The sequence below is a fragment of the Polypterus senegalus genome, chromosome 7 (assembly GCF_016835505.1).
Source record: "Polypterus senegalus isolate Bchr_013 chromosome 7, ASM1683550v1, whole genome shotgun sequence".
Lineage (NCBI taxonomy): Eukaryota > Metazoa > Chordata > Cladistia > Polypteriformes > Polypteridae > Polypterus > Polypterus senegalus.
In genome coordinates this window covers 130,776,736-130,799,466 of record NC_053160.1, presented here as the reverse complement: position 1 = coordinate 130,799,466, position 22,731 = coordinate 130,776,736, and the positions used below count along the sequence as shown (strand labels likewise).

The window sequence follows — 22,731 nt, the reverse complement described above, 5'->3', positions numbered from 1 at the left end:
AGTTGAACTGTCAACAGATTTTGCCAAATAAATCCTATAATACCACAACATGTTAAAAGCTCCTCCCTTATTTTTCCAGTTTCTAAAAATGTAACTGGGGCCTACCAGTAAATACAGTATAACTATATTTTTATATGGTTTGATAGAAATGTAGGAGCTTTTCTGTGGCAGTTTTTCTTACCCTTTAGTCATATCGAGAACAACAGTTACTTGAAAATATGTGCTTTGTGTCACAGTGAGTTGGTCAACCTATTTCACATTGTAGTTGAAAGTCTAACTCTGGATTATTATACAAAATGAAAACCTGAAATTGGAAAGAAGCTCTAATCTGGGTGCTACAGCTTGACAATATAAACTTTAAGTCTGTTACAGGAAGAGCTTTTCTAGGCAGATTTAATATTAAGCAATACTTAATTCAGAGTTGGTGTACATAACCCATTGGTTTTAGGTGTCTTTTTTATTTAACAAAGCAAATTTAAGCAAAAATAGTTTACTATTGAGTTCTACATAGAAAAAAGAAATTAATATTATATCTCTGACTTTGTAAGAAACACCTGTTCCAGACAATAATAATAACTAATAGCACAAGAGCTGGCATACGGCTTCTGAAAGTAACCAGCAGTTTAGTAGACTTTGTGTTTAGGACTAAAAACGAGATTATGACAGATATCCAGGTTATATTCTGCGTAGATTAGCTAATTACTCAAGTGGCAAATTCCATTCATGGTGGAAGTGGTTAGTATGAGAAATGTAAACTGAAATAATTTTGTTAAAATATTGTTAGAATTACTTATTAACACATTATTTGGAATAATTTTCATGATTTCATTGACGTGATTCAATTTGATAATTGTGTTGTTAATGTTGTCTCCGCCGTCTGTATTTTATTGAATACATTTGGACTGGAGTATAGTGTGATACTGAATTATGTACAGTATATTTAACTCAATGCCACAGAAAAGGACTAGTGATACCTCAAAATATTTATATTGCTTAATATAAGAAATAGCACGTACATTTAATAATTAATCTTTAATAAAAAGATTCAGCATCAATGTCCATAAAAAAGTACCTGGCCGTTGGTATGAAAAGTACTCATTGAAAGATGATGCTATACATTTCCATGCTGGTTTCCTTTCGAATTTAATGGAAGTGATTTTGTGGATGAACTCCAGATCTGATATGAGACCTGTCACAATATGTATTATACAGAGCTGGTGCCGAACTGTGAAATTTCGCTGCAATGAAATGTTCTTTACTAATATTGTCTTGCCTCTGACTATGTATTTTATATGCTTTCTTAACTGTTGGATTAATTCAATTATTAGGAAAACCTGGGCACATAATGAATGACAACTCTTCTGTATTATGTACTTAATTGGCAAATGAATTAGAGCAAGACCAGGCTCCAGAGTGTCATGTTCATATATTTACACTATCTGAATATCACAAATAAAAACAAAACGAGCAGGGAGCTTGTCTCCTTTAGGGCTTTAGTCCAGCATTCACTCATATATTCGATTGAGGGATGGCAATATAATGTAAGAGTAACTGCCTTAGTGTTTTGTGTAGAAATGTATGCAGAAAAATTCCTGCATTACTTTTTGCTCTCATGTGCCAAGGCCCCAGGTCATGCACCCAGCTAAACTCGATGGTACATTTGCTCATGAGTTACAGAGGGACAATTATGTTGTCATTACTTCTAAGGATCTAAGAATTTTGAAGCCTTTTTGTTCACTCGAAATGAATAGCATTTACAATAACAACAACTCTAATCATTTCTATCTAATGTAGCTTAGTAATTGCAGTTGAATGAAAAGATAAGTGTCTGTGTATCTTTGTGTTCGTCTAGTCACTTTATTTGTCAGTCCAACAGATGGCACATCAGACATTAACACTGCTTTTTTGGATCCTTTACCAAATTGCTTATAATACAGACATGAAATATATTAGAATATAAATAAAAATATATGGAATATATTTTCTAATGCATGTAGTAATAAAATGCACTGCATTTATCATTTCAGCAGATGTTGCATCTCAAACATTTGTAGTAATGCATTTTATTACTACAAATGTTTGTGATGCACCATCTGTTGGTATTACTAAATGCATCACTAAATATATTCTAATATATATATGCTAATTCTATTCTCTTGTAATTCTGCAAATGTTAAAGCTGATGTTTAGGTTGATAACTTGGATTTGAATTTGTCTTACACAGGTAACACAGCTAGTTTACTTTACATCAGGACACACTTTTTTAATGCTCTATGTCCCTTTAAATTGAGAGGACTGTGTATTGTTATGTTATTAATTCAGACAAGGCGAGACATTATTGCTGTTGCACCGCCTTTAACTGGCAATTAGACAGTCAGCTGAAGAAACCAAGAAGAAACAGAAAGCAAAAACAAGACTAGCAAAAAATTAGTTAAATTTGGAACTGATCTTATTCTGCTGTTCACTGCAACAGCACTTATACCTGAGAATCATCTCCTCTTAGTACCATACTACGGTATTACTGGCCTTAATCCTCAACTAGTACAATAGAATCTCAGGTACACTGCAACTGACCATTTTTTTCCATCTCACTGCAAAACTCAGCCTAAATAGAGAAGTCACAACCAATTTGTAATCTTGTTATGTTTCTTTATGGTGTTCAAGAGACAAGTTTCAGTTAAATTACATTAAAATAATAATTGATTATTTTTTAAGTTTTTTTTTTTAATGTGAACATTGTATTAGCACCATTTTCCAATATTTTGGATGTTTCTTATATTTTTCTTTTTGTTTTCACTTTAGGCTCACCTTTTGGTTAACTTGCCAGGTATTACTTGTTATTTTTGCCTGACCAATCCATTTTTAAACAACAATTAAATGCTCTGTGTAGAAAATTTGTAGTAGCATTCTTTATCTTCTTTATATTTCCTTTTCAAGGTCATCTTTTTATATACAAGAGATATACTGTACATTTTTATATTTAACAGAGTTGATATAGAGAAAAAAGTTAATTTAATCATCATTTGGTTTCGGAGGATGCACAAATGAAATACAGAAAAAGTCGATTAAATCATCATTTGGTTTGATTTGAACATAATAAAACAATTTGAATGATAATGCTTATCATTGTCTGTGAATATACTGTTGTGCATATGGAGCTGGAATGGAATAAAAAATTCTGGGCTTTAGGCTTCTTTCCTTATTTTTTTTACATGACATGATATTCTAGCTAACCTCTTCATCATACCGTAAATATAAACCATTTCTATTTGTAGTTATTTGATAACAGCATAATACTGACATAAGTACTTTGTCTAACACCACAAGAGATTTCTGTAATAATAAAAAATAGATTTGTGGTGAGTACATTCAGTGCTTAAGAAAAAAAATGGAACATACATACATTACAAGAAAATAAAACCGTTCTTCTCATTTTAACATGTTTTAAGCTTAAAACAGGATGAGAAAAGAAAAAAAATCTTCCTTTGCTAGGATAACTGAAATCACTGTTACACTACAGCACTTACATAAAAAATCCTCATGAAAGTTCAAATAAGTATATCCTCTCATCTACCGCAATCATCCATCACTCTGAGTTATGGCTATCATCATTACATTGAATTTGCAATATTTAAAAGCACTGCAGCTGCTAATACCTAAGGAAACCACATCAAACTTTTAATGTACTTATTCCACCATAACTCTGAGTAATATATTAAAAATCTGTTCTTGATTAATACAGTCAACCTAAACCTACATACTGCTTACACTGGGTTTTACGGTTAGCACAGAAGCAGATGAAAGGGAAAAAGGAGAAAGGAATTCTGCCTCAGGAAGTTTTCAGAAGTGAAGTGTATTCTGTTAATTCAACACAGGGTATCATAGTTCAGCAAAATGGACTGAAAGAATATATGATTTTTACATGAGAAAATTGGTATGATCATAGTAGTTACATAACCCACTTAAAAAATCAGTTAAGTTAAAAAGTATCCACAAAAGTATACACATTTGTTAAAATTGATACAACAGAAATACAAAATAAACAAGTGCAGAAATAGGAAAAAAAAACATGAGTGCTTTATTTATGCTATAAAACATCATTTGTTAAGATGTATGATATTTTATGTTGCTACATAGCATGCATTACATTAACAATGTTATGTTGGAGTCATGTATGCATATTTAGCATTCATGTCATTTATTTTAAATCCCTCTTTTAGGAATGTAGTTTCTGCCTTTTATTTAAATGTTATTTTTATGAAAGTATATGCATATGTATAATGGTTTTCTTCCTACCTCACTGATAGGATGCAATTTGTTCAAGTAAAGGGCTTTAAATCTGAGAATGCAGTCATTCCTCGGGGAGTTCCACAGGGTTCTGTTTTGGGGGACTGCCTTCTTCCATCTCCGAAACATTTCTAGACATTGTCCTGTTCTTACACAACACAGTACTGAAGTATTGGTTAATGCCCTAGTCACCTCACATATAGATTACTGTAATGCCATTCTATCTGGCATCCCATAAAAACGTATCCATTGCTTACAACTTATTCAAAATTCAGCTACTAGGATAATTACCTGTTCTAAATCCACTGAACATATTATACCTATGTCTTTCTCAACTCCACTTGGCTCCCTGTTAACTACCAATTACAATACAACATACTGCTCTTAACATTTAAAGCTCTCCACATCCTCGCTCCTCCCTATCTCACTGATCTGCTACAGACTTACACTCCCTCTCGCTCACTCAGATCCTTATCTGCAGCTTTACTTTCTGTACCACACACCAAACTCTGTTCTATGGGAGCTCGAGCATTCTCTCATAGTGCTCCTCAACCCTGGAATTCTTTTCCCTCTCATATCCGTCAACTCGACTCAATAACATTTTAAAACTGCCCTCAAAACTTATCTTTTCAAACTGGCATACCAATTATGAATTTAACACTGTTACTAGCTGTTATCTTGTGTCTGCTACTACCTCTGTACCTTATTGTTATTTGATTTTATTGTTCTCTTTGTTTTTATTTTATTCATATTGTTTACTTTCATTTTAAGGTGACCTTGAGTGTTAAGAAAGGCACCTATTAAATAAAATGTATTATCCATCCATCCATCCATTACACAACCCACTATATCCTAACTACAGGGTCACAGGGGTCTGCTGGAGCCAATAAAATGTATTATTATTATTATTATTATTATTATTATTATTATTATTATTATTATTATTATTATTATTATTATTATTATTATTATTATGTACCCTTTTGAAGAATACACTTTTTATGCCTTATAAAGGTCATATAATCCCTAATTTGATGTCTAACCCTACACAGAGCTATCTGTTCTAGAAGTGAAGTATGGGTTGCAGGGAAAAAATGAGAAACAAGAGAGGACACATGAAACGACAATTCAAAAGAAGACAGTGCTACTGTATATACTGTTGCACACTCAGTCTACAAATTTGTAATCTTACCTCCTTCTGTTTTCTGTTCTTTACTAAGGTGTCCCCACTGTCTATATTCTACTATATAAGTACAAATTATTAATGTGCAAATTGTAAAAAAATGTATATTCTGAAGCAAAAAAGACGATACATATACAGTATAAGCACCAAGTTTCTACTTTATCAGGTAGCAGGTAATTTGAACATATTTTCCATCTTGTGTCATAGGATTCATTTCTTTTTCACCTTTTTTTCCTGTCTTTTGGCAGCAAGTCCCATGGCATTTTAAATCCAGGAAAACTTTGTTTAGGTTTATGTGGAAAATAAAAGAGCCTTTTGCTTTTTTTGCTTACAGAAGACATTTGGTTTCACTTTGTTTTCATATATGGGCTGGGACTGGGACTGTGAATTGCACTCTCACAAAAGGAGTTGAGGACATTTGTAATATTTTTTATTTTTAAATTTAGATAGTTTATTAAATTTATTTCACATAGCACTTTTTGGTGGTTAAAAGACATTGATAACATAATAGAAATTGTAGTACAAGTACACTTTTCAGAACCAAAAGCCATTATTGGTGAAGCAAACAAAATCAGGTTAAGCAAAGGTTAGGGACATGGTATTTTTTGACGCAGCATATTTGCATAAAGAAAAACCTAAAATGTATTAAAAGTGACAAAGACAGCACAACATATTTATTCTAACAAGCCTTCCGAAACACTCAAATAAACTTCCATCCTCTTTTTCCCAAACAAAGTAATGCAAATACCAACACCCAGACAAAGCAAATGCTACATTCACACCCAAGGCTTCATGTTTTTATCATACTTGGTTCAGCAGGGTCTCAGCTGAGCTATTTTACAATACACCAGCATTATCTTACTTATTTTCTTCCTCAAACACTAAAATTTCCATATTTTTGAAAACACACTTTTTTTTCTCACAGCATGAGAGTTTGGCTTGGTTTGGTTATTTATTTTTTTCAACCAAATGCTACATTTTTTATTTATTTCAACCTAAATATTTTTGCTGGTGGCACGGTGGCGCTGCTGCCTTGCAGTTAGGAGACCCGGGTTCGCTTCTTGGGTCCTCCCTGCGCGGAGTTTGCATGTTCTCCCTGTGTCTGCGTGGGTTTCCTCCAGGTGCTCCGGTTTCCTCCCACAGTCCAAAGACATGCAGGTTAGGTGCATTGGCGATTCTAAATTGTCCCTAGTGTGTGTGCCCTGCGGTGGGCTGGCGCCCTGCCTGGGGTTTGTTTCCTGCCTTGCGTCCTGTGTTGGCTGGGATTGGCTCCCTGTGACCATGTAGTTAGGATATAGCAGGTTGGATAATGGATGAATGGATATTTTTGCTTCCCCTTCATGTATTTTTTGTGAATAAAGTTTTCATCTGTTTCTTTCTCTATAAATACCTAAAGGGCCAAACTGTTTCTCTCAAAACTAAATTTTTTTCTGATTAACTGCTTAAGTAGGTGTCAATTTCCAAAGACATACCATTGTTTGCTACATATAAGATAATGCCCTTGAAATAATGTATTAGTGTGACTGTATACCAGGGCATCAACACCCAAAACACAGAAACTTATTATATACACCTATGGTTATCAGTTTACACTGCCACAAATCCAAACATTAATGAGATAGTAGTAATGAAATGAAAAGCAGCAGCCAAATGAGTAACAGTACGCCTCAGATTCTGGCAATAAAGCAAGGAAAGGGACAAAAAATTAGGAAAAAAAACAGTGGGCATGACTAAAACAGAGCAGAAATAAACTCTAATTCACCCATTTTTACATGCTACTCAATTATGGCTGTAGAATTAGATTCTAAAAAAACAAATAAGATCACAAAATAAATAGAAGAAAAACTCCACCTATACCTGTCATTATAGCAATAAAATCTTTTTGAACCTTTAAAATCAGGTTTAACTCAGCAACTATAAATTTTAAGGTAATCATTTATGGTTGAAAATGCTAAAGTGTTTTTTTCCAAGAAAGAAATAATGCAAAAAGTAAAGCTCACAATTCATTAAAGAAACTGTAAACAGTATATACCAGTAATGGCGCACTGCACAATAACATGCAGTGAATACATTTGACTTGAGCATTCATAATTTTCATGCTCTTTCTCTGTACGTTTAGCATTTGCTTGCTCAGAGGTTGATACTCTTGCTGCTTCCTGAGCAGCTCTTCTTTTCTTTCGCTGATAACTTTTTGCGTTAAAACTGATTAAGTTATAGTTTATGTTGCAATTACTTAGTATGTTTTCTTTAATTTTTCACTTAAGCTGGCACTTAAGTTTTCAATCTGCCTCAAGAATGATTTAAGATTTGAAGAGGTAGGTGAAGTGACAGAGAAGCTGGTAGGGATGAGAACGGCACCCGTACGCATGTGCCATATGGCCTCCCTGCTAGTTGCTGCCGAGAGTTGATTCTACAATAAAATAAAAATAAAAAGAGAAATAACCTTGGAGGCCAATCATCACCCTGAATGTGGGTAGTAGGCGTCATGTAGTATATGTGTACCAAATTTCATGTCAATTGGTCAAACAGTTTGTGAGCTACAGGTGATTTAAAATCCTGGACAGGCAAAAGAACAGCCACAGTAGCATATTATATATAAAGATACTGTTGCAAGCATTGCTGTTTGTGGTATTGTTTTTTCTAGTAAGAAAAAATTAAGTCAAACTCAGTAATGCTTCATGCTGATCAAACATTTAATGAAAATGATAAGACTACATCAGTATTACAATTTTACATAAAAGTAATCAACAGCATTGAAACATAAAAAGAGACACAAGTGTAGCAATCATAAAATAAATGCTAATTATTTAGTGTCTCTCGTGTTAAGCATACTTAGCTGTAGTATTCAGCTGACCCTGTCACCTGCTGTAAAGGCAAATACATTGTTTGCTACACACAATTTAAGACTCCTTACAGAAGTCTTCTCGTTAATCCAGTTTAAAAAATCTTTCATTTGCATTTTCAAAAATAACCTTATTTTAAGTTTTTTGTACAATTTTGCACGGCAGTCTTAGTAAGTGCCACTTGCCCACAAGTCATTTTTTCTAAATGTAATTTGCTTTTAAAATATTATTGTGCAATTCAGGTTAGAACAATTTTTTTTCTAATATGTATTTTAAAAAGTCCAACTAATAATTTTTTAATTTTAGATTTTCAGATTGATATTCAATGATTGAGTTATTGTTTTCTTCTTTTTTTGAGAAAATAATTCACCTTTCATTTTCTATGAAGACGCCAGTATTTTGGAAAATACAATTTGTGTAATTATCTTTTTTGATTAATAAATATCATTCTACAGTATGTGCTCATTTGATTATTAGTTTTATAGCCAAAATTGTTCTTGACTGTTTATCAGATTCACTGCTGAAGAAAGACAAATGAAATAAATAAATAAATGACAAAGATTCTCATGAGAAGGTCTGAATGTGCCGTTTTTTTTTTTTTTTACTTCTTCAAGGGAAAGAATAAGTACTAACTTTGGCTACAGCAAAGTTATAATCAGGAAATAATTTAGCAAATATTGACTTTCCCATCATTCTTGATGAGTCATTCATGGATTCATAGAACTCTTTTGTCTAAGTGTTAAAATATGTCTGTTGCATGGGCAGAGTTTAAGGGGTGGCCAACAGAAGCCTATGTTACTAAAGTAAGCTTCAAATAAAGGATATTTTTTCCTTCATTTTTTAAGGTCACAGGTAATGTAAATATTTTAATAATCAACAAATGAAATATAGTTATGCAGTGGTAGCATTGCTGCCTCATAGTAAGTAGTCTGGAGGTCATACCTCAGGTGCTGTCTGCTGGAGTTTGCATGTGGGTCCATGTAGGCTTTCTCCATGCACTCTGGTTTCCTTCCACAGTCCAAAGACATTTACTTTAGGTGAATTAGTGATGCTAAGTCATACAATAATATATGTGTGTGTGTGTGTGTGCGTTCACTCTGCAATGGACTGCAGCAGTATCAAAAGGTTGTTCTTGCCTGCATTTGTTTCATGTTGGGATAGATGTTACCAGCCTCAGGCCTTGGGGAAACTGGGTCAGGTACAGCCACTGTTGCTACAAGAGGTAGCCACAGTAGTAAGATGCCAGAAGCATAAAAGAAGCAGGCAGCAGTTAGGAATCACTAAATATAGCTGTGTCTGACAAGGGTTACCAAATCGTTCAAAATAGTTCAAATGCAGCTACCAGACAGGCATTCTGACACTTGTATGACTCACCATACAAAACCAAACAAGAAAGTCGACACAGTCAAAGTGTCTTCGTTTTTAAAGATTTTAGTGAAATTCAAAGCAAACAGTTCACACAAAAATAGAAAAAAAAAATTGATAATATGCACAAAAAAGAAAGGGGAAAAAAGGGAAACCTGTTATATTCTGCTTAAATATCTACGTTAAATTTCTTAAGGTTTCAATGTCATTCTATGTAACATTCAGAAAACTATATGCTGTTAATGTTCTAACCGTTCATGTTGCTTTCTAGCTGTTTAACTTCATTCTTAGGGATATTCTACTGTCACACAGAGTTAGATTTGTGAACATTCCATTTTCTATAATTTATAGGCTGTTAAATTGAAACTGCCATTATATATGTTAAGCTATAATATATTTAAGCTCAGGTTAAGCAGACTAAGGAAAATTTACCAGTAACATTTACTTAAAAGTTTTGGCCCTTACACTGATCTTACATCTCTTTATTCTGATTTGCTCAGAAGTATATGACTGCTTCAGTCTCTGCCTAGACCAACATGATGATCGATTAAACAATGGTACATACAATTTCCTTTACTTAACAATAGTATATAGACCTATTCATTGGTTAAACAATAGTATTGTTGTTAACTACCAAGAAGTACATATACTACTGTATGCAAATTAGAGACCAATGTCTCCAGAACCAAGTAAATACAGATATTTTCTAAGGAACCAGGTAGTTCCATTACCACAGTGCTGTATGGTGATGAACTACCAATCAAAGCAGTTTGATCTTCGAAGCAGGTGACTCTTTTGTGAGACAGGTAAATATCTATGACTTTTTTTACTACAAATTTTGTTAACATTTTGTTTATTTATTTTCAGCTTTGACTAATTACTAGCTTAACACCTTGCACATATTAAAAAGATGGATTTATTTGTGTTCATTGTTTCCTGGTCCAGAGCTAAATGTTCATAATAATGCCTTGCCAAACCATTACACAGTACAGAATGGTTAGGGTTAAAAATTCAAAAATCAAGCCTGCAATCCAGAACTACCTAAAATGATTCTCAATATTAAAGCAATTTCTTAGCAAAACATTAAAAAAACAAAGATCAAGAATATTAAAAAGATACAAACCAAAAGCGAAGAAATCCAAGATCTGCAATCCAATAACAAAACCAGCAATGAAAGAAAAAAATAGGTAAATCAAACAATAACAAAAGTATATGTGGCCAGGGTGGACCTACCACTGCAGATTCAGGGGGCACACCCCCTTAGGCTCAATATACAGAAGAATAACAGCAAAATAAATTAAAATGATTAAGGTAACTAAAACCAAGGAGGGGTCTTTGGCTAAACACCAGGAATAATACTGGCTACAGGAAGAAAAAAGAAATGAAATAACATATAGTTTTAAAACCCTCAACAGTCTGCAAATAAATGTCTGGGGAAGGTGTTACAAATGTAGTTTTATCATTGAGCCCACAGAGGCTTACTTTACTAACTTACCTCTGCCTTAACCAGCTGACATTACCTCACTTATTTTTGGAAGTATTGTCTTACATCATATTGGTTGCATAAATATTCTTTAATTCATGTTCAGTACTTTTCAAATGTTATTAAGTCTTGAAAAGAATAAATATGCAGTGCATCGAGACTTGGAATTTTATACCAATACTATTTTAAATGTGTTACTTAGACATGTTTTATGATCAATGTCATTTTACTTTAATAAAATATTGTTCAAGTTGATTGTGATTGCTGGACTCAAAGCCTGTGCAAGCAGCATTTTGGGTTTGGGAGCCAGAAAGATTCATGAGGATGGTGCTATATAAATCACATATTGTTGTTAGTATTATCCCTAAAGATGGAGAAAAATATTCCTAACCATAAAAATTCAAGACACATTCTCGTGCATACACAAACATAATTTGGGACAATTTACAGTGGCAGATTAACCCAATTTGCCTGTTCTTGGATGTTAGAGAAAACCCACATGACAACAGTGCAATATGCAATGTCTACATATGCAGTGACTGAGCTGAGACTTGAAAAGGAACCTCTAAAGCTAAAAGCAGCAGGGCTAATCACTGTGTCAGGGTGCCACCCAAACTGTATTTTTAAGTATGCTAAAAATTATTGTTTTAAAAAACCTTGTAACTGTAAACAAAACAATGATCATATTCTTTATTTTTTTATTGTGTGAGCCTCAAACATCTGTTGAACTCTTCTGCTGAGATCTAATGATTATAATGATGCCATCTGCCTACTGTACATAGTCAACTAATTTACATTAAAATGGTGTCAGATATTATTTTACTTTTATCTCAAGTAAATATTCTAAAGAAAAGTATAAAAAATACATAAAATTGTCAACAAGTCAAAAAAATGCAAGTTTCTCATGAAAGGAAGAAACAACAGACTAATAAAGGATGTAAAGGCATCCTGTCATCTTGATTTTTTAAAATAAATGTCTTGGGAGGGCACACTACGACTTGCCATCCATCAGGTTATGAAGGGTAATGGCCGAATGGCTGCTGTATCCATATTACTTTAAGTTAGTGCCTACAATGTGATATGTTTAGGAGACAGTATGTAATAGTGGAGTACCATAGGACCCCATAAAAAACCAAGGATACCAAGGAATGAAATGATAGCAAGATACCCCATGTGGGATCTTCTGCATTTTTAGGCAAGTTAGATGGTTAACAAATGACCATGGAGCAAAGCCATTATACAGATGGTCTAGTATAAGGGCTGAAGGGACACTGGAGGCAACATAGGGCCACAATGGTCTTGTGGTAAGGCTGAAGGTATCCTAGAGTCGGAATGATGAAACAGAAGTCTTGTGATCCCAGCCAAAACCATGATTTTTTAAAGTTGGAACTTAGCTAAATTTCGGTAGAAGCCAAAGGCCAGAGTTGCTTTGTTTATTTGCCAGATGTCTATACAAGAAGCTGACTGCACTTTTTTTGTATGGTACTACTTAGTACAGTATTTTTTTTCCTAGTGGTATGGTTGTCAGTGTATGGTAGTGAAGAAATGCATTAAACACCCATGAGGTGCAGTATTATAAATAATTTTATTAAAGCCATCTTGTTCATATTTTTAACTGAAGTGGAATGCATGGAAGTTTAATTATGCAAATAATTTAAATAAACTTGATGTGCTTTAGAAATCATCTTCTTAGATAACAAAAATAATGTATTGTGACTTTCTAAAAGCTTTTCTGATAAGCATCCATCTCACCCTTTCTGTGAATTTAAGTAAATGGGTCAAAAATAATTCAGTTACTTGAGCTAATTTGTTAATGAATGTTTCAAATGGTTTAATTTAATAATGAATTTACCAAGTAATTTATACTTTATAGCATGTTAGAAAATATGGACCATCTAACATAAAAAAGACTCAAAACCTTTAATATGAAAGATTAGAGCAGGTGCTAGAAACTGCTATGTGTGTCCTGTTATTCAGTTTATATTTTGGAGTTTGGTGCAGGATATGTTATTGTTATTATGAGCTAGGGGTAGAAAAAGAGTCAGTGCACCCTGCCACATCCTGGTATGTCTCGGAACTGCCCTTACTCAAGCCCTTTAGCTGCCTATCATGTGCACGTGTGTGACAATGGGTATTAATATACAGTAGAGCACTCTACCCCCTCCCACCCTTTTTTTTTTGCAGTTATAACAGCCTTCACTTTTCTGGGAAGGCTTTCCACAAGATTATGGAGTACATTATTGGGAATTTGGGCCCATTCAGGCAGAAGAGCATTTGTCAGCTACTTATGTTGAACAAGAAGTTCTAGTTGCATTCCAGTTCATGTTGGGCTAAGATCTGGATGCTGAGCAGTCCACTCAAGTTCATGCACACCATACCCATCAAACCTTGTCTTTATAGACCTGTATTTGTGAATATTGGCACAGTCATGCTGGAGCACAATGGGGCCTAACCCAATCCCTGAAAAACAGCCCCAGACCATTATATTTCCTCCATCAAAATTTACAGTAGGTACTATTTAGTCCAGAAGGCATCCACCAAACCCATATTCATTCATTAAACTTACAGATAGTGAAATGTGATTCAACAGTCTGGAGAACTGATCTCCACTCCACCAGAGCTCAATGGCGGTATGCTTTACACCACTCCAAAGGACGTTAGGATTTACACATAGCACTCTTGGGTTTGTGTACAGCTGCTTGGCTGGGAATACATTTCATGAAGCTCCTAATCTCTTTTGAATGATACAACAGAGGATAAGTGACTTTTACAGGCTGTGCTTTTCTGCACTCGACTGCACTGTTCTGCAGTAATCTTTTCAGATTAATAAAAATCTATCTATTGTGATGAACGGCCAGCAGCTCATCCAGGCCGCTAGATGCCGTCTTCCCTGCAGCATGGAGGTGCCCCGGATTCCCGCAGGGCACCATGGGAGATGTAGTTGGGCTTCACAGCCCTGCTGGGTGCCGTGGGTGCCATCGTGTGACACTGCAGGGAAACACAGGGATTTTCATTTTCCCTGTAGCCCAGAAGTACTCCCAAGTCACAGGGCCGGAAGAACAGAAGTACTTCCAGGTTGAAGAAAAATATAAGTCTTTATCTGACCCGGAAGTCCAGAGGGGACTGGGCGGTATCATGGTCTGGAATCCCTACAGATTTTATTTTTTCTCCAGCCGTCTGGAGTTTTTGTTTTTTCTGTCCCCCCTGGCCATTGAACCTTACTCTTATTCGATGTTAATGTTGATTTATTTTTTATAATTATGTCTTTCATTTTTTTATTCTTTAATATGTAAAGCACTTTGAGCTACTGTTTGTATGAAAATGTGCTATATAAATAAATGTTGTTGTTGTTGTTGGAAGTGCTATTGAATCACATGGACAGAAGGACAGGAACACTTCTGGGTCATGGACTATTTAAAGGACCCAGCAATGGGGAGCTGGAGTTGGGTGGTAGTGTGACAGAGCTGCTGGGAGGAGAGGAGGATTTATTGTATTGTTGTGATTTATTCTTTATTTGGGTGATTGGTGTTTATTGTGGCCCAATAGCATAAAGAGAAGAAATTAAAAAGATTATTGGTGCTTTTACTTGGTGTCTTGGACATTTGTCGGCAGGGTTTGAGGAGCGACAGTGACCTCTAGTGTCACACTATCTATCTATCTATCTATCTATCTATCTATCTATCTATCTATCTATCTATCTATCTATCTATCTATCTATTAGTTTGTAATGCCATTCATTTGTGGCTAAGCTGTTGTTGCACCCTTAAGCTTCCACTTAACAACAATAGCACTTACAGTTGACTGTAACATCTTATTCTACTGCCAATAATTAATACTGAAGATTGCAGGCTATGTGCTTGATTTTATGCCCCAGTTAATTTGGATGGGTGACCACATACTTTTGCCATAGTATATATTCTGTAGTTGATATATAACTATATATATATATATATATACTGTAAATGCAGAGTGATTTAAAGTCCTGATTTAAGAAAATCCTTAATCAGCCACAGTTCTGAAGTAGATCACGTGCTAGGCAAACAGAGACTAAAAGATGGCTAGAAGATGTGTACAAACAGGTCCAAAGTGTTATAGAGTGTTAAACGTAAAGCAGGCCAAGTGTCACCATGGACACAGAGAAGTGTACAGAAGGAACATGACTTAAGAAAAGACTTATTAATGGCACCTGAAAACCTATTACAGTTATATGAAGAGCAGTATAAGATAGTAATATGAAACAATATCAATGGCAGCTCTCAGAAAAAATATTTCTTGATTTTATAGGTATTTCACTTAGCATTTCTATTTTAGTGTGATGTCACATTCACTTCAACTTTTCTCCCGAATGCACAGCTCTTAGGTTGTGACCCTAGCCTGGGGTCATAAAATGGTCATAAGAGCTAGAAATTATCTGACACAGTTAATCATTTTAAACTGAATTCTAATTTATCATGACATAAGTAAAAACAGTTTTACCATACCAAACCATTAATGATAATGCCCAATGCTGTGCAGAGTTGCATGTTATAGCTCTGAGTTAAAGTGAAGAACCTTACTTGCAGTGCGGCTGACTCATTGTCCTTGCTACATGGTGATGGTGGTATGCTGTTATCTTCTTTAACACACTGAATGTTAGTGTCTGTGTCCTCCCCAAAAGTTTTCATAGGGAAGCCTTTATCTTCCTAACCAGGCTAAGTCACTGGCATAGAATTTAAGTTTGGCAGAGTATATCTTAGAGTTAGCACCTGTACAGGGATTTCAAAAGATTTTCCACTCACATTGCTAAAGAAGTACTTTTTATGTTTATTGTTGATTCTAAACTGACCCAGAGTGAGTGCCATTGTGTGCATGAGTAGGACCTGAGATGGAATGGCATGCATCCAGGGTGGTTCCTTGCCTCGGGACACCTTGAGTAAACTTCACCTCCATTTAACTTTGGACTGTATAAATTGGGTATAAGAATATCAAGCTCCTTTCTCAGATTCACAGAAGACCTGGATGAAGTGAAAATGAAGATGTGTTGAAAGGACAACTAAACATAAATATCACTCCATACCCTGTTGCTGCCGCCTTGTGTCTCTTTTCTTTTTCTCAAAAGCTGGTTTCACAGTTTATTTCCTGCCTTGACCTGAAAGTCCTTCCACTGCCCCTATCCTGATTAGTCTGTATTTGAGTCTCAGAGAATCCAGAAAGAAGCAGGCGATTGACATGCAAACTGACCTCAGAAAGAGCAGGCGAACAATGAATATTGTAAAAGCATGTACATCAAAAGCAGTCAAAAACATTCCACAAATAAATGACAATTAATAATATTTTAATAACTTGTAAAATAAGTGAAGGATTGGTTGACAGATGTACTCTGTATTTAGAGGATAAACCTGACAGGACAGTGAATGAAAAATAAGAAAATCAACATCAATGAACAATACGTGAAATGCGTTAAGTCCATTAATTTCAAATCCTTCCTGATTTTCTTATGTTTGTGTTCATTATGCCAATGTTTAAAGAGGGGAAAAATATTTTTTTTTCTGTAAATATCTCTACATTGTTCTCCATAAACACCCATGGTAAACACAAGGTCACACCATTTTTTACATTCAACAGGTTTTTTTTTTTTTAATTAAGCTGAAAAGAGGGCATATGCTTCAGAGTTTTCAGATTTGGCAGCAATAGCAGAGATAGCCAGTTTGTCTGTAAATTAATTCATTTAAGTGCTATTGAGTGGAGGCCACTATAGGAATCATCAGATATTTTTATTTTGTAAAATAATGTGATTGTAAAAATGTTACTGTTTGAGTTATTCTTCTGTTTAAGATATGGCATATGAATGCTCCTTCTGCTCTAAGTAATAATTAGGCATCAGTTGTTTATAGCTAGCAAGAAATATAATTATCATTAAGGAGCCACCACCTTGCATGTCACAATTATTTACAGCATTTTTTCTGGTGGCAGTATATTATCTGGGCATTTTGGTTACTAGCCTTGCTTGGTCACCTGAGGGGTCTTTTTAGTTATCAAATTAATCAGTAAGGAAGGACTCAGCTTTAATTTTTCCTACTGTGGATTTTTATGTTATTGTCCTTTTGTAGAATAAGGAGGTAAAAAAATACTTAATTGCATTTGTTTCTCTGCAATACAATATTTGAGATTTACACATTAAAACATTGAAATGCTAATTACTGAAAACAGTCATAATGTTTAATTACACATACATATTACATTTATTTGCTTAGCAGAAGCTTTTATCCACAATGACTTAAAAAAAGAGGTCAGCATAATCAAGTTAACATCCGTCTGGGAGACTGTTTGGGAATTATTAATTCTCCCAGCAAGAAACAGTTAAAGTCATGATTCCAAGTAATCTGTAAAATATATTTTTTTTTAAATCTTGGTTATCACAGCCATTCATGTCTGCTTTATTTCATTACAAACAGGTATTTAGGAACTAAACAACTTCCTTACAGCCACCCAAGTCTAATGCTAATCCACCATTTATAGGTCAGTCAGTCAGTCAGTCATTCATTCTCCAACCCGCTGTATCCTAATACAGGGTCATGGGCGTTTATATGGTAAAGTTCTTACTTGCATGTGCTAATCAACATGCAACACATCTGCACTCTCGGTCACCTTGATTAGCAAGTATGATGACCTTATGAATAATCTTAGAACACGTTTGTCATTACTTAGCAATATGTATGAATATATTAGTAAAATATAATATCTAAATATATTGTGAACTCTAGGGGTCGCTGTTGCCCCTTAAACCCAACACACAGACGTACAGGACACAGGTTAAAAGCACCCAAAAGATATTTATTAAATATTTCTTCTTCCACAATGCTACCAAAGCACCACAGCTGTCAATACACAATCAATAAACGCAATAATAATCACTATTCTGTCTCTATAACTTCATCCCATAACTCCTCCACACCTCCCAGCAAGTGTTTATAAACCTCCTCCCGACTCTGGCTCGCTTGCTGGGTTCACAGCAGTCCTTTATATTCTCCTTGACCCGGAAGTGCTTCTCCTCTTCTGTTCACGTGACTTGCCAGCACTTCCGGGTGGGATGGAGAACTTCATTTTTCTTCAGCCCAGAAGTACTTCGGGGCTTCTGTCCCTGTGACTTTGGAGTACTTCTGGGCTATGCAGACAGTAAAACCTCCCAGGTCCCCCTGCAGCATCTCCTGGCAGCACCCATGTTTCCCAGCAGGCCTGTGAAGCCAAACTCCAGATCCCATGGTGCCCTACGGGAATCCAGGGCAACACTATGCTGCAGGGAAGTCGCCATCTAGGGTCTTGGGGGAGGCAGTGTCCCAAAGTAGCTGCCTTCCCCCATCCTTCCGTTCTTTGGGCATCCCAGCTGGGTTGAGCTTCCAGCCATCCACAATATATACATTATAAATATTTATGCATATATATTTATATATATATACAGTATATATATTTATTTATATAAAATCAAACACGTGGGAACTACTTAACAGATTTAGATTGAGATTTTTTCTATAATTTTCTTGAACATTCCAGTTGATTTTGACTGCTCCCACCACGCTAAGTATCATAGTTCACTTGTGGTACTGATTTATTTGTACAAGCCCAAGAAAGTGGCTACAGGCCGAGGGGAGGGGGGTGGTGCCCTCCTTACTCACATGCCAGCCAGCCTCTGTTCGAGTCGGCCTAGCTCTCGCCACATGTTGCAGCATACCTTGTCTCTGCTTAGCTAGTAATACCTGTTTGTTCAACAAACATTATAATCTACAAATTGTTAAGGAGTAACGTTTGATGTTTTTGAGAGAGAGATCAAAGTTGTGTGTGTTTTAGAGGGTAGCTGCTGAATTGCAGACATATCACAGCACCAGGCTTTTCTCCCCACACAGGGAACACTCTCCAATTGATGCTGAACACGATCAGATACAGTGCCAACATTTGACATTGGCATGTACCTACCTTCCGCTTGGTCAGAATGAGTTTTTTTTTTTATTATTAATTTTTAAAGTTTGACCTGATTCACTAATACATGGGTGGAGCCACAGGGGACAGCTAGTTAATGTAATAAAATACAATCCACTCTAAGATGAACCCGTATATTAAAACACGCATCCCACTGGTCTTCTCACTCCACCCTAATACAATCTCTCTCTTTCTCCAACACAATTTCCCCATTTTATAGACTGATTCTTCCTTTTTTCCTAATACTCCCTTGATCTCCTTCTGTGAACCACTTAATCTACGCAAACGTCTTATCCGCAGTTCACCTCACAGAGGAGAGCTACATTCTCCACCAGGTACTTTGAGCTCTAATGGGAGCTACTGTGTCACTTGAAAATATGTCATTATGGTTGAGCCAGGTACAACCCCAGTCCAGTGGATACATATTGGGGTGCAAACGGGATCACCTATTTTAATAGTGCAGTAATAACACCAAAACTAACAGGCGCAAGATGGTACACAAACAGAAGAAAGAATCATAGGCTGTACTGCCTTCTCAATAACTAAGTAAACTTGGGTGAGCTGTGTGGCTTCAGTGAAGAGCTCTATTCCATAGCTTGCCCAAGTCCAAAATGAGCCCCCTGGCTAGAAGGGGTTGTGTCAATTGCTCTCATTGGACGGCTTCTCTAAACTGTGGATGGAGAAGGAGACAATACCATTAGTAGCAGTGCCCCCTCATGTCCCAGGGTGGTTTTCTTTACCTCATATAAGCCCAGAAGCTGATCCCCTGACATGCATGCATAACAGTCACCAACATCGCCCTTGTATCTGGTCCCTCTGGTAAATTCTGTATTGGACAACGGACCTCTTGGAAGTCTAAAAATATTAACTACTGCATTACTTGTAGGAAGTGTCCGGCCATAGGCAATAGGCAAAACAGGGAGATGGCTAGCAGACTGTTTCAGGAAGCCCAATCAGGCCAAAAGATCAAAGACCTTACAAAGCCTATTGTAGATCACTTCAAATCCCTTGATCACAGCCACACTGATATTTCTGTTTGTGTTCTTTCACAGGGCTTCAAAAACATTTTGGCTTGGCTCAATTTTCATTTACACAACTGATGAAGGCTATACAGTCAAAACGTATTTCAGTGTGGGAAATGATCTTTAACCCTTTTTTAAATAAAATATAAGTTGCAAACACATAAATCATCCAGTATCACATTCAGCCAGTGTCTTTCTTGGCAGCATTAGGTAAAAGACAATAACCAAATCTAGACTGGGGGCACTTGTTCTGTTTGCTGGCTCCTCAATATACCCACACTTTTTCATTTAGTGGCAGTTTGGGGACCCCATTTAACCTCTCTTGTATGTCCTTATGCTGTTGGAGGAAATTGAATTTAATTTGTAATCACCCTAAGATCTGAACCCAACATTTTGGAGCTGTGATGCTGTAAATCAAATCACTGTCTCCTCATGTTACCTACTAAAAACTTTATGGGATTAATCTGCTTTTAACTAACTTGTTTTTATTATGTTTCCACTTAACAAAGTAGACCTTTGAGAAATAATAGGCTTGCACAAACAACACAATGTGACAGATAATGAAACATGCAAATAAAAACTAAGAAGTTACAATTCTTAAACAAATTGTTCTGCGCTAAGCTTCCTAGATCACAAAAGCTTATCGTGGAACATTTGTCAAATATTGCATTTACAACTACCTAATATGCTTAATTTTGCACATCATTCATTGATTATGAACTTTGCTGCAATTATCAAAATGTGTGTTGCTAAAACCAGATTTGAGAAATGCTGACCAATGTTGAAGCAGGACAGAGTATTCTGCACAGATGATGTTTTCATTTATGATAAAAGTAAATAGAATAATAAAAAATGTGCATTTAGTGTTCAAATTGTTTTTCACACAGGAATAAATTACCTTGTATGTTAATTTAAATCAACCATTAGTCCTTTATGGCAAAAGTCATCTCAGGGAAGGTAATCTGAACAGAGCAGTTAGAAATAGTAAATATAGGTACAGTGTCTGTCCATGGACAGCAGAATGAATAACTACCTACTAATGCAAATGTGAATATAGTGAAAAAAGCAGTTTTAAGTAGTGCCAGGAAAACTTTCTCAAGCAGATCCATATTCTGTAAAATGCATTACTTTGATTTTTAAAATGCTCATTATTACATTTTTGCATTGTACAGTCAAGGCTGTCTCTGCTCCACAGACAAAATCAAAAATATCCACTCAAAACTTTTTAGTCATTTTTAGCTCTTTCACCCCAATGATACAATACATTGTTATTGTCCAAGTGTAGTCTTTCAAAGATTTAATGAAGTAGAAAATCTGTGCATTTAATTCAGACCTGGGGAACAATTTGAGCCACTCTCAATTCATTTCAGAGTATGGAGTGTATTGGTTGAAGCATTCTGGGCTTCATCTGTTAAGCCATTAAAAATATAAAAAGGCACTACTGAGGCATCTTAATGTGAACATAACTATATGTAGTTTTTTATAAGAAATGTCAGCTGGCACTTATCGTACAATAGTTTTAAAACAAAGTTAGAAGTTAAAATGTATTTAGGCAAATGTGCTTTCTTCTTATTCCCTTTCAAGTTTGTTTATTTTTAAAAACACTCTTCATTCATAGCAGGCTCATAAATCTTACATAGATTTAATAATCTGATTTAGCAACAGCATTACTAGGTAATATTTGCATCTGTAAAGGAACATACAGTATCTAACTTTATATATATTTAAATGAATAATAAAGAGAGACTGATAAACTTGGACTGGAATGTTTGGCCCTTTTTTATAGTATTTGGTACACTGTATTATTCCCGGAGAGGAAATTATTTTTTTGCATGACCTTTGGAGGTCAGAACATTGGGTCAGTTATTGTACAATGACCCTGGATCTATTTTTAGGTTAAAGGTCTTACTCAAGGGCCTAATAGAGTAGGATCCCTTCTGAGAGTAGCAGAATTTGAACCGGCATCCTTCCAAATACCAGCATAGATCTTTAACTTTAGCCTATACTACCACTACACTATCAGAAGAAATATGGCCCTCTGACAGTGGGGAGGAAGCAGACAGGAGGAAGAAGAGAAAAACTACAGTTAACAGATGTAAATAAACCTCTTTTGTTGTCCATGATTCTTTTGGCAACCAATGAGCTGTTTAAAAGTATCAATAAGTACCTAAGTACTTATGACTTGAACCTAGGGGTTAAGCATAAATTAATTAACTGTTAGATCTAAATTCAAAATTAATTTTTTTCTTCTTGAAGGTAATGACGTATACACTGTGTCGAATTTATGTCTTAGAAATCTGAAAGTGCTAAGGCTCCTGTTTGTGCTATCTCCTACTGGGATCCACCATCTATACTTTTTCTCATCAGTACCAAATGCCCATTCTGCCCGTTAGCTTGTATTGTTCAGGCTTGGTGGCTCTAGGGTGAAACATGGCAGCAAATCACTGCAGAAGAAATGTAACTGCAAAAATGACAAGTAACTGCATTGCTGACTGAGAAACATTTTGTTAGTTACTTAAGCTTTTATGGTAAGTAGAAATCAATATCCATTTATCTTTATTTTTATGACAAAGAAGGTTTCCAAAGATGAGCTCC

At 35.4% G+C, this 22,731-nt stretch overlaps 1 protein-coding gene across 8 annotated transcripts in view; it reads left to right on the top strand.

Moving 5' to 3' along the window:
- LOC120532859 (EGF-like repeat and discoidin I-like domain-containing protein 3) overlaps window positions 1-22,731 on the top strand; it is a 939,662-nt gene that overhangs the window by 714,040 nt on the left and 202,891 nt on the right. The window lies entirely within an intron of this gene.